Here is a 15,752-nt window from a genome sequence, read left to right as displayed (position 1 = left end):
AGCTATAGAACTGTACTTCTCCACATAAGACAACATGGAATTCCTAATGTTAGGCTCACATGGAAAACGTGTGTTCTTGTGCATGTGCATTTGAACTTTAGAGTTCTCCTCTATGAATTATACAATCAAATTTTGATTTCCCTGTGATGTGTATTATTTAAAGTACCTTATGTAGGGGCGCCTGGGTAGCTCAGTTCGTTAAACATCTGACTCTTGATTTTGGCTCAGGTCATGATCTCATGGTTTGAGAGTTTGAGCCCCATATCCGGCTCTGTGCTGACAGCATGGAGGCTGCTTGGGATTCTCTCTCTCGCTCTCGCTCTCTCTCTCTCTTTCTGCCCCTCCCCAGTTCGCGCATACACTCTCTCAAAATAATTAAACGTACAAAAAATTTTTTAAAAAAGTACCTTCTGTAAAATCATCATTGGGATTAATTCAGAGCTGTAGCTGGATGGCTGGAGTGCAGGTCTATGGTAAGTAGTAGGTACAGAGCATAACCCACACCAGCTGTAGAATAGTAGCAAGCACTCCAGTAGGGAAACAAATGAATGCAAATGAGATGCACTTGGCCATGGAACAAAGATGAAAATGACATTCACTTGTAAATGAGTTTTCTGTGTTTGATGTAAACAGAATGACATGTATTTTGCAGGAAGACCTCCCTGACCTTAGGATAGTTGTTGAATTCATTACACTGGGATGCACATGTTTCCGACATTTTATTATTATTAGTGTATCTCATGATCTAACAATCTCTAGGCTTTTAATTAGAAGCATTTCCATGATTTTCTGTCCTAGGAAATGGTCTGAGAGGTAAGGTGCAATGCTCGTCACTGATGGCTTAAATGCTTTGGAATAAAACTTGAATCTGGCACCTTGCACTCAGATAAGGGCATAGCTGATCTGATTGAGCTCAGGATCAAAAGGAAGAGCATCAACTTCTCAGCTTTGCCTTCCATTGCTAGCTGTAGGTCCCCAGCCTGGATATTTGCTTAAACATTAGACTTAGATGATTGATATGTAGCTTTGCTTTCTGAGCCTTATTCATCTTTCAATCCCCTTTAGCATATCTTCTCTTCTCTGTAGCCTTCCCCAACTGTCTCAGTCCAAGGTGGTCTTTTCTTCCTCTGCACTTCCACAGCAGGTGATCTGGGATACTCATTAGTCACTTATTCTGTCAAATACGTATATTGGATGATGTCATTTGCTTAAAAAGATCTCTGGCATGCTTTAAATGTAGATATTCAACAAATATTCCAGAATTAATTGATTAAACACTCTGAATTTCTAATTCTTCTGAAAATTATGATGAAGCACTGAGAGCCTGCTACATACCAGGCATTTCACTGGCTGAGGATACGGGATGATTAATATAGTCTCAAGCTACTCATGGTCCAGTGAGAGAGCCAAACATAGGAACAGAAATTGATGGCACGATGTGCTGCGTATGATGATGGAGATAAGCACAGAGGAAGGGCACCTCCTCAGTCAGAGAGAGGAGGGTGAGCATAGGGAAGAAGTTAAATAGGGAAAGACTTCCCAGAGAAGGTGACACCTGCACTGTCTTGAAAGACGGGTAAGAATCATGTGGCTGAGGGTAAAGAGAGATGAAAGGACATTTCCAGGAGGCAGAATAGCATGAATGAAGAAACTGAGTAGAGAAGCAGCATGGATGTTTGAGAGAAATTCTCAGCAGTGCAGTGTTGCTTGTAGGTGGAGTGGCAGGCAGGCAGTATTGCTGAGAGGTGAGGACCCATCTGTGAGGAAGTGTGGTACAGTGGCTAAGGGCATATGGGCTTGGGAAATAGGCAGAGCCAAGTTTGTATCCTGGCTCTGCATCTTCCTAGCTGTGGAAACTTGGCCGAATTACTTAACCGCTACATGCCTTGGTGTACTCATCTGTAAAATGGGAACAAAAATGACATTGTATTTAAATTAAAAGGTTCTTGTGAGGGTTAATTGAAGTTATGTTTGCAAAGTGCATAGCATAGAGGAAAAACATTCAAGGCATGTTGGCTATTTTTTAAAGTTTATTTATTATTTTGAGCAAGAGTGAGAAAGACCGTAAGTGAACGGGGTAGGGACAGAGAGAGAAAAGAGGGAGAGAGACCGAGAGACAGAGAGAGAGAGAGAGACTGGGAATCCCAAGTAGGTTCCACACCATCAGTGCAGAGCTGGATTGGGGCTCTATCTCACCAACCATGAGATCATGACCTGAGCTGCAGTTGAGAGTCTGATGTTGAACCGGCTGAGCCACCCAGGCGGCCCCTGGCTGTTTGTTTTTGAGAGCCTGGAGAGTGGTGCAGGCACCATAAAGGGAGGGCCCCTGGAAAGCTAAGCTGCTACTAACAGGCAGTTTGTATTGTAAGAAGACTGTTCTGATGGCAGGGAGACCAGTTAGGAGGCAGTTGCATTTAACATTTCAGTTGACAGATGGTTAGGTACAGTGGTAGTAGGGATGGAGAGAAGGGAGGATAGAGGTAAATTTGAGGTAACTTCCATAGGATTTGGTGACTGGGTAGGGGAGTGTGAGCAAGAGTAAGGAGATAAATGTATTAAAGACAGGACAGTTACAACAAAGCATTCAGTAGTATCACACTGTGTCCATGAGCTATTGGCAAATGCACTTCAGTCAGGATTATCTTAGAGGTGTTCTGTTTTATTGAGAAATAGAACCTAAAAAAGAAAAAGAAAGGCAGATACATTTACATATATAAATAATACAACCTTATGTCAACTCCTCACAAAAACAAAACTATAGATAATTATACTCTAAGGAAAATACCAGTTTTGCCCCTAATACAAGGTAATAGCAATATATTAATAGCTCATGGGGAACCTGGCTGGCTTAGTCAGTAGAGCATGGAACTCTTGATCTTGGGGTTGTGAGTTCAAGCCCCACACTGGGCATAGAGATTACTTTAAAAAATAAATAAAATAAAAAAAAATAGCTCATTAAAATTTGTGAGAAGTCTTCATGATTTCAGTAACCAAATGGCAGATGATAAGACTTAACCAAGTTGCTGGTAAACAAAAGTGTGCAAACACATTCTTATAGAAATTAAAGATGTGCACATTAAAATATCCTTAAATATAAAAATTNTTGTGTTCAGAGCTCACATTTTTTGAGGATTTATTCTAGAGAAACAATTTAGCAATTTAGCAAATTAACAAAAGCATAAAGCTATATACACATGGTGTTTCACTGCAGCATTAAGTCTTATAGCAAAGAAAAGAGGGCAGATTAAAAGAAAGCAACCTAAGTATTCAAAATCAAGGCATGGTTATTTAGGGAACATCAATATTATGGTATATTATGAAGCAGTGTTAAAAATAATTACTAAGATAAAACAGTGGAAAAGTCTTTGTGAAAATATTAAGTGAGAAAAGCTGAATAAAAATGATTGTCCATTATAATTGTAATTATTTAAAAATATACTGAAAAGTATAATATGTAAAACATGAAAGTGGTTGTGCACCACTTACACATATTCTTATGTGTACTACATTGCCTTTTTTTTTTTCTTTTAATGTTTCTTTATTTTTGAGAGAGAGACAGAGGACGAGCAGGGGAGGGACAGAGAGGGACAGAGACACAGAATACAAAGCAGGGTCCAGGCTCTGAGCTGTCAGCACAGAGCCCGACGTGGGGCTTGAACCCACCAACTGTGAGATCATGGCCTGAGCTGAAGTCCATGCTTAATCAGCTGAGCCACCCAAGTGCCCCTACATTGCCTTTTGATTTTACTTTATGTAGCAAGTATAGTTCTGTGACATCAATTGGTAATTGTTAACGTTTTATTTTTCATTGCTTATGTATTTTGAAGTACATTATAGTTATCATGACTTATTACCCCTTAATAATTTAGTATACATCAAGAACATTGTCCTCCATAACCATCATTTAATCAAAGTTAACAATTCCTTAATATCTGGTTCCCAGTCCACACATTTTTCCAATTTTCATTTTTCTTTTAAAAACTGAAATAACTTGATGAGTCTGCCCAATCCAGTGAGATCGTTCACTGTTGAGAGTGACTGGATCCCAGGCCCCTGGTGCCATGGCAGTGAGTCTCAGCCCTCCGGGTCTCTCGGCATTGAGCCCGAGGAGGGGGACAGCTGCCTCAGAGACGGTGGGCTCCATCTGCAAGTAGAGCAGTTTCTTTTTTCCTGCCCTCTGCTCCTGGGAGCTGAGGGCAGAGGCTTTTAGACCCTTGGAGCCAGCTGGTGAGGAGGAGTGGGAAACTAGCCAGCAGGTCTGTGCTTCGGGTGAGGAACTTTGGATCTGTGTCTTTCTCACGCCAGTTGTGGAAGGTCCCAAGATTTCACACAAGCCTCCCCTACTCTGCTTGGTGCTGCCAATTCCTAAACACCTGGCTGAGGTGCCAAATAAAGTTATCAAGGGTGTCCCGTAACTTTTGTAACACAAAGCAACCCCCCAGGACAAAAAACAAGCAAAAAAGTTTTACTATGGAACTTTTCTAGAATTTCCTGAAGTCGAGAGGATGATAAAAATGAGTCTCCTGATGTTTTACCAATCTTGTTTCATTTGCTCTTGCTTAAGTATTTTATGGGGCACCTGGGTGGCTCAGTCGGTTTACTCTTCGACTTCAGCTCGGGTTATGATCTTAAAGCTTGTGAGTTTGAGCCCTGTGTCGGGCTCTGTGCTGACAGCTCGGAGGCTGGAGCCTGCTTCGGATTCTGTGTCTCCCTCTTTCTGCCTCTCTCCCACTCGTGCTCTCTCTCTTCTTCTTAAAAAAAAAAACAACTATTTTAAGTTCCAAGCATTTTATCAGTTCATCTCTTTATACTTGACAGAATTGACAGTTATTCCTTGATATCATCTGATACCCAGTCCATGTTGAAATTTCTCCAGTTGTCTTAAGAATGTCTTTTTATAGTTACATTTGCTTGAATTGGGATCTAAACAAGGTCCACTGATTGCACTGATTTATGTTTCTAAAGTCCTTTCACATTTATAATAGTTCTCTTCCTTTCACCCTCTCCACCCACCACCACTTTTATTTGTTGAGGAAACCAGGTCATTTGTTCTTTAATTTCCCACATTCTGGCTCTGCCTTCTGCCTGATTGTTTCCCCAAAGTGTTATTTAACACATTCTTCTACTCCCTACCTCCTCTATTTTCTTTAAACCGTCAGTTACATCTAGAGGATCGATTAGATTCAGGTTCAGTGTTTTTGTTTGAAGGAGGGGGCAAGAATACCTCATAGGTGATGCTTATCTTACTGTATTACATCAGGAGGTGTGTAATGGATGCATGTCCCAAATTTAGTGATACTAAGATTGCTTATTGAATTCAGATGTAGTCATCATCTTTTCAACAAATGGTTTTGGTAGCCATTGATGAAACTTGCTTAGGTCCATTCTTTTATTAGGGGTGCAAAATAATGGCTTTAATTCTACCATTCCTTCTGCATTTGTTATTTCTTCTGTTATCTTTTAACCTTTAGATCTCTGTAGCTGGTTTCATTAGCCAGTTCACTCACACTTCCCCGAGGAGCTGGCTGTGGCTAAGTTCTTGGCACAGCTGTAACTTGCCTGCTCTAATTCTGCCGCTGCTTTGAGAAATAGCCTGGAACCAGGATTTCAGAGGGAGATTTGTCCCTTCCTCAGCTCTAAACTTTCGAGGTAATGACAGTTATAAACAGTGTCAGTTTTATGCCCCAGCACAGCTTTGTTGTTTGTGTTGTATGATCTGAGAATAGCTGAAAGGTCAGCCTGATGAAAATATTTTCATCTTTTCTGGCTATCGTGGGCGACACCCTCAACAGTGGTGTTCCCCTTATGGATCTTGTGCAGACTTGTGAATTGTAACCAGGTTAACATACGATGTTATCTGGGAGTGAGAATGGGAGAAGCAAAGACCAGCACATGAATGATCATATTAGAAGGAATTTTGTTTATCTTATCATTAGCTGCTTACCACCTCTTGTCTCTAGTTGGGTTTGGAACATGTAGCTGGGAATAGAGCTTGAGGCTATTAGCTTGGATGAGGTAAGGAAGTTGCCATTGTACCGATAATGTGCATATTTGGGACTTGGTTGAGGTTTTATGTGGGGATTCCCAAGAATGCAGACTGTTGAGGGTGTAGGACACCGAGGAAGAAGAGTGTTGAAAGATATGAGAAATTACAGTTTTCCACTTCTATCGAGGATGAGTCTACCTAAGCCCTCAAAGTAGCTTAGAAAGTAAAAATTCTTTTCTTCACTATGTTGGCTGGGAAGCATGGAACAGTGAGATTCTAGGAATTTTCCTTGTAGGTCAGCAGTGACACAGAAGTTTGAAGGTAGAGTTTAAGCAGAAGGCTTAAAAGAATATGTGAGAAATAGGAGGAATCACTTTTTAAAAGGTGAAAAATGGCAGACTGATCCTTTTTGCCATAGAAGTTCAGTTTGGCATTTTAGAGAAACAAACCATTTTCCCTTTTCCACCTACTCAACAACCAGTTGTAATAAGGAAGTTTCAGTATTTTTATCTTTATGATAATTTCAGAAACAGTAGCCCATTTATTCCTAATAATGTTGCTGAAAAATACCAGTAATTATATAATGACTGCAGAAATCACATTTTTAAGTAAATGAAGAGGGAAATGATTTTTCTTATTATATGTCCTGAATTTATATGTAATTACCAGCTATAAAAGAACCTCCCTGGTATGCCTAATAACCACCTTTTGTCCTTGCATGAAAAGTCGAGGTTTTTTTTTTTAATTCAAGGTTTTGTTCTGTTCAGCTTATTGCTGGCTGGTTGGGGAGATAGAGGCAGCTGTTTTATGACCTGTCTCACAGGCCTTCCTTAGACCAGGGAGTGAATTGCTCTGGAAACCAGCTGGCCATGTTCTTTGCCTGTCAGACCCAGTGCAAGCAAACAGAATTTAGGCAAGCAAGTGGAAATCCGCCAGTATAGGGAGAAGTGGCTCTTGATCAAAAAACATGGTCGCTTTAAGCCAACAATTTCTAATTACTTGCAACTCTTCTGATTGGAAGATAATAACACACGATACATAAACACGTATGTTTTTTCCCCATTAACTTTGGCTTTAGTGGTTATTTACTCCTTTATGAAACATCCTTTGAGAACAAGACAGGAAATTGAAGAGAACAAAATAAAACAGAGCTTCCTTTCCCATTTGGTGATAGCATCGACTGGTTATATGTGTACTGTCTATACATTGCAAGAGCAATAATAGAACAGTAATTTTCATTTTAATGAAAAATAAACATTTAGCTTTTACTCCTTCCATAGATTTATTATCTGTCTGTAGCTAAGTAGCTAACATATTTTGTTTTTGTATTTAGTATGTTCAGATATCATAGCATAATATATAGATGGTAATATTTTTGCAAATGTATATATAGTGTTATTTATAATAATAAAAAGGATGTGAACATATATTATAAACTCTTACATTCATTCATTTATGGGCTATTTTGCTCATTCAGTCACTCACACATTCCTGAAACATTTGTTGAATGCCTGGTTAATGCCAGACACTGTGTCACCATAAAAGGTACAAAGACAGATGTTCAAAAGATCACATGAGCTGCTGAGTGGAGAAGGTATTGTGGAATGAAGCAAGAGTGGAATCAGAAAAGCTCTCTAGATGCTGTTAAAGAGTATACCATTTGGAAGAGGACCCAGGCAGGTAAATAAGGATTTCAGAAATATCCCATGGGAGTGCAGAAGAAGGAGTGACCCATTTACAACTTAGTGGTGATGTTGATTTATTATCAAAGTACAATAGAGGAGGCTTTCATTTGTTCCGTGGGTGTGAGATGGCCAGACAGATGGATCCAAGAGATTCAGCATGCTTGTGTAGACAGTGCTTGGGAGCCAGGACGTGCACTTACACACCTGACTAAGCACTAAATGAGTAGGTGACCCAGAGAGAGTAGCCTTAGTTCCACTTGGTCTCTTGTAACCTTGGATACATCAGGCTGTCACTGAGCCACCTCATCACTAGAGCAGGGGAGGACAGGGTTTACAGGTGGGAAGATGAATGGGGTTGGTGGGGGTACAGGGGAGGCCTCGATGGATGCTTGCTAATGCAGTTACTTCTGCTTAGAATGTTTTTGTTACTCAGCGTGGAGGAAAGGTCCAACTCAAATGTCCTCTTTTTGGTGAAGACATCCTGGATTCTCCTTGCAGTACTAATTGTTCCCAAAGCATTTAGTACACTTCTATATTATAATATTTATGTCCACTTTATTTTTTAAAATTTTATTCAAAAATTTTTAATTTCTTTTGAGACAGAGAGAGAGAGAGAGAGAGAGAGAGCGTGCACAAGTGGGGGAGTGGCAGAGGGATAGAGAGAATCCCAAGCAGGCTCTGTGCTTAGCATGGAGCCAGATGCAGGGCTTGATCTCATGACTATGAGATCATGACCCAAGCTGAAATCAAGAGTCGGACACCTAACAGACTGAGCCAAGCAGGTGCCCTATAACACATTTTAAATGTTTATGAATCCATGACCTTTACTAAAATATGAGCTCTGCAAGGACTGTAACTACATATATATATATGTTTATGTATATATATTTGATCTGCATTGCCACACATAGCAGTAGGAAGACAGTAGGCAATTAATTAATACATATTTTTAAAATGAAATTAATGTATTAGTGTGTGGTCATTCTGGTAATGTTTTTTTCTATTGAGTAGGAACCCTTTTTGTTTTTGTTATTTCATTCATTTAACAAATAATTATAGGAAATAGTGTGCCAGACACCATTCTAAGTAAGCCCTTTATACATATTAACCACTTTGATCATCGTAATTATCCTATACATTAGGTAAGATTATTCTTTTTGTTTTTTTAAATGTTTTATTTATTTTTAGGAGAGAGAGAGAGAGAGAGAGAGACAGCATGAGCAGGGGAGGGTCAGAGAGAGAGGGAGTCACAGACTGAAACAGGCTCCAGGCTCTGAACTGGCAGTCAGCACAGAGCCCGACACGGGGCTCAAACCCACGAACCGTGAGATCATGACCCAAACGAAAGTCGGACGCTTAACCGACTAAGCCACCCAGGCGCCCCTAGGTAAGATTATTCCTTACCAAGAAAGTAAAGTAAGAAAACATAGCAAGCCATAAATTTATATTTGTTTCCAATCAATATTTTCTTCAACAAACATTTTTTGAGTGCCTATCTTTTTGCCAGGTAAGATTTGTGCTAGGAAGTATAGTGGTGAACAAAGTCCCTCCTCTCATGGAGCTTACATTGTAGTGGCAGAAGACAAACAGGAACAAATTCATGAATGAGCATGATACCAGGGCCAAGTGTCATGAGGTAAAATCAAGTGGTATGGCAGGGAGGACTGGGGAGCTCTTGTGGATCAGATTGTCAGAGGGGCCTTTCTGAGGAAGTGACACTTAAGATGAGGTCTGAATGACCAGAGGAGCCAGGCACTGGCTATCAAAGGTAACTCCTCTGGGGCACAGGACAGAGCTAATGCGAATGCCTTATGCCAGCAATAGGTCTGGTACCACTGTGATGAGGGAAAGAGTGGGATAGGCTAACATACCCAAAGCAGGTAGAGGTGAGGTTAGTCATGGCCCTGCAAGTGAAGGTAGGGACAATGACTTTAGTTCTAACTGAAGTAGGAAGCCAGTAGGTTTTAGGCTGGCCAGTGATGTTTAAAAAGATTATATTGGGGGACGCCTGGGTGTCTCAGTCGGTTGGGCGTCTGACTTCAGCTCAGGTCATGATTTCATGGTTGGTGGTTTCGAGCCCCGTATTGGGCTCTGTGCTGACAGCTAGCTCAGAGCCTGGAGCCTGCTTCAGATTCTGTATCTCCTCTCTCTGACCCCCCTGCTCATGCTGTCTCTCTCTCTCAGAAATAAATAAATTTAAAAAAAATATAAAAAAAAGATTATGTTGGGTGTTGGGTGGGAAAGGTGTTGTGGAGTGGAGCAAAAGTAGAATCAGAAAGGCTATCTGGGAAGTGATGGGAGCATTTCAAGGGAGAAATGGTGGTGGCTTGGACTCTAGTGTTACCAGTGAATGTGATGATGACGACAAGGGGTTGGGTGCTGCTGTATGTTTTAGAGACAGGGCCTAAAGCACTTGCAGATGGATTTCATGCTGGAGGTGAAGGAAAGAGATGAACCAATGTTAACTTTTAAATTTTAGGTGTGAAGCCTGGGGTGGCTGGTAATACTGTGGCTGAGATGTGAAAGGTGTAGGGAGGAGCAGTTGGGGAAATAGGGAAGCGGGAGCTCTTCATTATTATGATTTTTCCTGAAGGGCTCAGCAACTGTACAAGTAAGAGAATGTGTGTGCGTGGGTCATTCTAGTTCAGGAAGGAGTTTGAATAGGTTGTATATTTGGAGAGGAAAAGATTTGAGGTACCTCAGCATGATGCAGTCAAAGATTGCAGGGTGGGATGGACCTTGAAGGATGAGGAGATATTGGAGTTTGAGATTTTAGATGTGAAACTTTTCTGGGTGATGATAAGATCCAAGATGTGGTCATGGGTGTGGACAGATGAATAACGGAGGTAAAATCTTTAGGGTTTAAAATAATAAAGAAATGTGGTTTGAAGCCTTTAAAAATAAAAGATATTGAGGTCCCAAAGAAGGATGAAAGGATCGGAGACAGGGGGAGAAAAAAGTAACCAGGTGCCATGACCATGGGAGGAGAGATCTGGGGATTGGCAGATGACACTCGTGAGGAGACTTAGAAGGTGGCACAGAAGCATAGCATGACTTTCAAAGACTTGTGTGGCCATGGAGTTGTCTGGATGCAAGAGAAGGTGGGAGAATGCTGTTCCTGGATCCCTCAGAAAAGAGAAGGGATAATTATTCCCTAGAGAGAGCACACAGGGGAGCTGGGTCCTGGGGTGGTGGGAAGTCTAGGTTTCCCTTAACTCTGGAGGTACAGGACTCTGTGAAAGGCTCAGGGTGCAGGAAGACTTGCTGGTGAAGGAATGTGGGCTCAAAAGGAAAACTAGAAAAGACTGAGAGGTAGGAAGGCAGCAGAATGAGCTGTCGGTCAAGGGTTGGAAAAGGGAAAGAGGACTGCAAGGACGGGCTCAGAACAAGACCGGGAGAGGATACACTACCAGAGAGACTGGAACTTGGGGCAGTAATAACAGCCATACAATATCTGCATAAAACTATGAAACTTTGGGGTAAATTTGTTTATTACAACTTGGTAGTATTGAAATCCTAATTCAACAGCACAGATTACATATTAGGTATCTTTTCAGTCTATCAGGGACATTGTAACCAATATACATTACCAGTTATGGGACAAACTGACTTGTGTCCCCTGATGAAATGCACTTAGAATGACTTAACAGCAACCACATAATATTCCTGCCTAAGATGTTCAGCCTAAATCTAATTATGAGGAACAGGTCAATTTAAACTGAGGGGGATTCTTCAAAATAATTGGCTTAGATTCTTCCCAATGTCAATATCATGAAAGACTAAAAGGGACTAAAAAGCCAAAGAACTGTTTTAGATTAAAGGACATTAAAGAGATAACAATTAAATGCAATGCGTGATTCTTGACTGGATCCTGGATTGGAAACAAACACACGTATCGCAAAAATCCCAAAACCCACTTTGAAAGGACTAGGGGAATCTGAATATGGGTTATTTGTTAAAAAAAAAAATAGTGTTGGGTTGTTGTTTATCTAAGTGTGTTAATTGTATTAAGGTAATAAAGGAGAATGCCCTCTTCTTTAAGAGTTGCATATTAAAGTGTTTAGGGGTGAAGTGTGGTAATTTATGCACTTGACTCTCAAATGATTCAGCAGTATCTATATATCTATAAAACCTCTATCTTTTTCTCTCTCTATATTAATATTCTCTATCTCTTTATATTTAGTGAGAGAAAGTCTCTAAGTTGACAGATAAAATAAATGCTTTAAATGTGCATACTAGATTTTAAGATGTGATCAAAGTAAACAATATTTCAATATTACATTAAACAAAAAAGAATTATTAAATAACATTTAAATAAAAACTATTTTATGAAATATATTAAAATCAGTCATACAGAAATATCAATTTGTGATATTGGCAGTCTATTGCCAGATCAATAACCAATCATCATGACTGACTTAATAACACAACACGCCTTATTTCACATCCTGGAAGTCATCCAGATAGGCTCTGTTGGGCAAATAGAGAAGCATGTATTTTATTATTTATTCAAATCAATGCCAACTGTACATCAGAGAATACTACCCTCACTGAAGAGGAAAAAGAGAACTTCTTTACATGGACCTTTTTCATTTCTTTCATACATTTTTACCATTCAGAGTATTTCTGGGATAGGAGTCCACAGGCAATGTGGTGGGATTAAGGCCATAGAATGCATCCTCTTGGCACCTGACGTTCTGCTAGCCTTGCAAAGTGGGACAGCCACTAATTCACAAAATGTATGCTTGGTTTCTGCTCTTAACAAGAGGAGAGAGGGATCTAGAGGCAGCTGGTTTAAATTGTGGCTAAGGGAAAGTGGAGGTCGGGGTGGTATAAACAGAGGTCTCAAAACCTATTGCTCTCCTTTTGCCATGTCTTGAAGGTGTGAGATGGTGCCATCTATGAACGAGGAAGTGGGTCCTTTCAAATACAAGATCTGCTGGTGCCATGATCTAGGATTTGCCAGCCTCCAGAACTATCTATGAAATAGGAGGATCTGAAATGTGGATGCCTTTTATAAATTAATGAAACAATGAAGGTTTTAATTTTTTTATTTTATTTTTTGGTTAGTAGAATCTTTTTTATTCAAAAAGAGAACCAATAACAATTCCCAAACAAAAAAGTTTTCCAAGCTCACACAAGATGGGTATGGGTAGGGGGACATGTCTGTCCATCCAGCCCCAGCCCCCAGCCCATGTAGTTTTGGCAGCAATAAGGGGTGTGGGGTAACGGCCCCTCAAATAAAAATGGTGTATGTGTGTGTATGGGAAGAAGAGGGTTGCAAAAGCAGTGGGGAATGGTGGGGGAAAGGGGGAACACTGCAAGTGGATGGCCATTTCATAATCTTTCTTATTGATCACACCACTGTGCCACTGTGGACACCTTTGTCCATCAGCAGGAGTAGCATCTTGGCAGTCATGGTGACCATGATGTTTAAAGTGGGAACTCCGCAGTGCTCTTGGCAAGAGATCCACAGTAAATTCCTCATCCTGCAGCAGTGAGTCCAGGATAGCAGAACATTTCTGGCCTCCAAGTATCAGCCCATTCATACAAAACAAAACAAAACAAAACAAAAAACTTGCCTGGTCTTTGCCAACCAGGACACCAATGTCAGCTGGCAAGATGTTGACAAAATTTTCCCCAGGGATAGTGGCCTTGATGGAGAGGGAGTCTTTATAGCCCAACATCCTGACAGGTCAGATCTGCCCTGTGGTTGTGGATATAGTAGTTCCACCTGCCATGGAGCTAATTGGGGGGCCTCCTTGGGCTGGTAGGTGTGGGGGAGGCTGAGAACTTGGGGCACACCCTGCCCTCAAGACGAAAATGAAGCTTTTTAAAGAAACAAAAATGTAGGTTAAGTGAATAATCTGTAGAGGAAATTAGGAAAATAATTCCATTTACAATACCATCAAACCTCCTCCCCTCAATACTGAGAATTAAACCTAGCCAAAGAAGTGAACGACTAGTGCACTGAAGACTAGGTAACATTGATGGAAGACATTAAAGAAGACACAAATATTTGGAAAGACAGCTGCATTCCTGGATTAGAGGACTTAATATTGTTAAGATGTCAATACTACCCAAAGCCATGTATAGACACAATGCAATTGCTGTTAAAATCCTAAGGGCAGTTTTTGCAGAAATAGAAAAATACATCCTAAAATTCATAAGGAACTTCAAGGGAACCCTGGATACTCAAAAAAATCTTGAAAAAGAACAAAGTTTGAGGTCTCAGACTTCCTGGTTTCAAAACATACTATAAAAAAGTACTATATTATTCAATACAGTGTGATACTGCCACAAAGACAGACATATATACCAATGGAGAAGAATAGAGAACCCAGAAATAAACCATTGTATAAGTGATCAAATGATTTTCAAAAAGAGTGCCAAGTCTCTCAGTGGTGAAAGAACTGTCTCTTTAACAAACAGTGTTGAATGGTATTGTCTTTCAACAGATAGTGTTTGGGCAATTGGATATCCACATACAAAAGAAAGAAGTTGGATGCTTACGTTACATCATATACAAAAATTAACTCAAAGTGTATTAAAGACCTAAATTTAAGAACACAAAAGTATAAAGCTAGAGGAGATCATGGGTGAAGATTTCTTGACTTTGGTTTTGGTAATGATAGAGATGACACAAAAAGTATAGACAATAAAAACAAAAACAGATAAATCAGACTACATCAAACATAAAAACTGGTGTGCATCAAAGGACACAATCAACAGTGTGAAAAGATAACCTACAGAATGGGAGAAAATACCTGCAAATCACATATCTGATGATATCACATTTGTCTCTTGATATCTAGAATATATGGTGAACTCTTACAATATCAAAAATCAAATAAACTTATTAAGAAATAAGCAAAGGACTTGGATAGATATTTCTCTAAAGATGACATACAAATGGCCAATAAACATATGAAAGGATGTTCAACATTACTAATCTTTAGGGAAATGCAAATAAAACCCAACATGATTGTCTTCTACACATTAAGATAGCTACCATCAAAAAGCTCTGAAAATAACCATTGGTGAGGATGTGAAGAAATTCCAAACCCTTGCTGTGCTGTTGCTGGGATTATAAAATGGAACAAGCTCTTATGGAACCAGTTCTTCAAAAAATTGAAAATATGACTTAGTAATTTAATTTCTAGGTACATAGCCAAAGTGATAGAAAGAAGAATTTCTAAGAGAGATTTACAAACCCATGTTTATAGCAGCATTTGCAACAGTAAAGAGGTGGAAGGAAGACAAGTGTTAATCTTCAGATGAGTGCATAAACAAAGTATGTTATATTTACACAGTGGAATATTATTCAGCATTTAAAAGAAGTATTGTAGCATGTGGTAACATGGCTGAACGTTCAGGATAATATGTTAAGTAAGATAATAAGCGAGGCACAAATGGAAAAACCCTTTATAATTCCACATATATGTGCTATGTAAAGTAGTCAAATTCATAGACAAAGTAAAGTGGTGATTTCCAGTGGCTAGGGTAGGGAAAATAGGGAGGCATTGTTTAAAGGGTATGGAGTTCTGCTTCGCAAGATGGAAAGGTCCTGGAGGATCTATTGCATAACAATGAGAATATATGTAACTCTCCTGAAGAGTTCAGTAAGAACTGGTTATATAGTAAATTTCGTATAATGGGTTTTGTTCAACAAATAATTTACAACATGTTCAAACAAAACTGAACAAACCCCTATCTCTTTCTGGACAGTATGTTCTTGGGACATGGACCCACTTTATATTAGGAGTACCTCCTTGAGTATTATATTATTAACTGTAGTTCAGGGGGACCACATATAGTTTTTCTTTTTGTAATTTTAAGAAAATCTTCTCTCCCTTTTGATGAAAAAGATTCGTCTATATTTGAGATAGAATATTTAAAAAGAAGGCCCAATTTTCATTAGGTTGTATGGAGGTGGAGGAAATGAAGAAATATTAGGGAGTCTAGTCTGGAGTCCAGTCTGGGTTCATATTAGGTTAAAAAAGAAAGCCAGTTGTAAAATGTCAGTTGCCCATGACATCAAGAAAAAGAAAAGAAAATATATGTGGAGATAGATATTTTCA

The sequence above is a fragment of the Crocuta crocuta genome, unplaced genomic scaffold, assembly GCF_008692635.1.
Source record: "Crocuta crocuta isolate KB4526 unplaced genomic scaffold, BGI_CrCroc_1.0 scaffold194, whole genome shotgun sequence".
NCBI lineage: Eukaryota > Metazoa > Chordata > Mammalia > Carnivora > Hyaenidae > Crocuta > Crocuta crocuta.
This window is presented reverse-complemented; position numbering follows the sequence as displayed.